This window comes from Elephantulus edwardii, unplaced genomic scaffold, assembly GCF_000299155.1.
Source record: "Elephantulus edwardii isolate Elephantulus edwardi_28Jun2011 unplaced genomic scaffold, EleEdw1.0 scaffold00017, whole genome shotgun sequence".
NCBI classification, from domain to species: domain Eukaryota; kingdom Metazoa; phylum Chordata; class Mammalia; order Macroscelidea; family Macroscelididae; genus Elephantulus; species Elephantulus edwardii.
Window position 1 is genome coordinate 30,301,316 of NW_006399767.1, and position 2,085 is coordinate 30,303,400.

A 2,085-nucleotide genomic window follows, 5' to 3' on the forward strand; every position below is an offset into this window, starting at 1 on the left:
TCATATGTTATTTCTTTAAATTCCTCTGTATCTGCCAATTCCTTTCTATATAGTGACTCAGTATAATCCTTCCATCTTCTTTTACTACTTCCTGGATCATTTAATATTCTGCCCAAAGCATCTTTGATTACAGCAACTCTAGGTTTGAATTTGTTCTTCAGTTCCTTGAGCTTAAGTAATGCTGAGCGAGTTCGGCCCTTATGATTTTCTGACTCTAGCTCCTCGAACAAACACCAAAAAAACCAAACCCAAAACAAACCAACCTGGACCAGAGTGCTTTACAGCTGAATTCTACCAAGCATTCTGAGATTTATCACCATTTCTACTTAAATTATTTCAAAATATAGAAAAAGAAGGAACATTCCCAGAGACATTCTATGAAGTAAGCATAACCCTCATACCAAAACCAGGCAAAGGTATTACCAAAAAAGAAAAGAACCTATAGACCAGTATCTCTTATGAACATAGACACAAAAATCCTTAACAAAATCCTAGCCAATAGAATCCAAAAGCACATCTAAATAATAATTCATCATTACAAAGTGAGATTCTTAAAATGTATGCAAGAATGTTTCAACATAATAAAAATAATCAGCTTAATTCATCACATTGACCAAACAAATAACAAGAAAAGTATACTAGCAATTGAGCCAGAAGAGACATTTGACAAAATCTCACACTCCATCCTGATTAAGACACTCAGCAAAATTTGAATAGAAGGGAAATTCCTCAGCATAGTCAAAAGTATACATGCAAAACCAAGAGCCAATATCATTTTCAATGGAGAAAAACTAAAAGCATTTTCTTTGCCAAAAGAGGCTAGACAAGGATGTTCACTGTCAATATTTCTATTCAATAGTGTATTGGAAGAACTTGCTAGGGGAATACGACAAGACCAGGAAATAAAAGGCATCTTGATCAGCAAAGAGATGATATAATTGTAGCTTTATGCTAATAATATGAAAGTGTACAAAGAAAACCTCAAGAACTAAAAAAAGAAAAAAATACTGTTAGAGTTAGTAGATCAGTTTAGTAGAGTGGCTGAATACAAGATCAATATCCAAAAATCAGTGATACTCATCTACAGTAACAAAGAGAACTCAGGGAAGAAAACCAGGAAATCAATACCGTTTACAATAGCCAACCACAAACTGAGATACTTGGGAGTGAACTAACTAGAGACACAAAAGACCTATACAAAGAAAACTACAGAAGTTTTGCAAAACACATTAAAATACCTAAATAAATTTAAAAAATGTGCTCTGTTCATGGATAGGAAGACTCAATATGGTAAAAATGACAATCCTACCAAAAGTAACATTTATGTTTAATTCAATTCAATCCCAATATATATACCAAATTCATTTTTCAAGGATATCATAAGGAGAATTGTCAAGTTTATTGGGAGAGTAAAGAGACCCCCCCAAAACAAAGAAGTTCTGAAGAACAAAAATGAAGTGGAAGGTATAGCCATCCCTTACCTCAAAACTAACTATGCAGTAGTAGTAACCAAAAGAGCATCGTACTGGTACAATGACAGGTACCTAGACAAGTGGAACAGAATTGAGAACCCAGAACTGGACCCATCTATCTACTGTCAACTGATATTTGATGAGGAAATAATACTTATCAAATGGGGAAATGACATCTTCTTTAACAAATGGTGTTAGCAGAATTGGGCTGCTATCTGTAGAAAGATAAAATAGGATCCACTTCTCACTCCACACACAAAAATCAACTCAAGGTGGTTCAGAGACTTGGGAATAAAGTCCCAAACCATAAAGTTCATAGGAGACAAACTGGGGCCAAAGTTAGAAGGCCTACTCTAAAGTATATGTTGTTGTTGTTACGTGCCGTCGAGTCGCTTGCGACTTATAGTGACCCTATGTACAACAGCCCTAAACCCTGCTCTATCCTGTGCCAATCTCATTGCCTCTGACCCATCCATCCCGATTACCTCAGTCACTGAATCAATCCACCTCATAGAGGGTCTTCCCCTCCTGCGCCGTCCCTCCACTCTGTCCAGCATGATGTCCCTCTCCAAAGACCTGTCTCTCCTTACAACATGTCCAAAGTATGTCAGGC

General features: G+C 36.5%; 1 pseudogene; it reads right to left on the reverse strand.

The window, feature by feature from the left end:
• LOC102876535 overlaps positions 1 to 2,085 on the reverse strand; it is a 60,491-nt pseudogene that overhangs the window by 991 nt on the left and 57,415 nt on the right.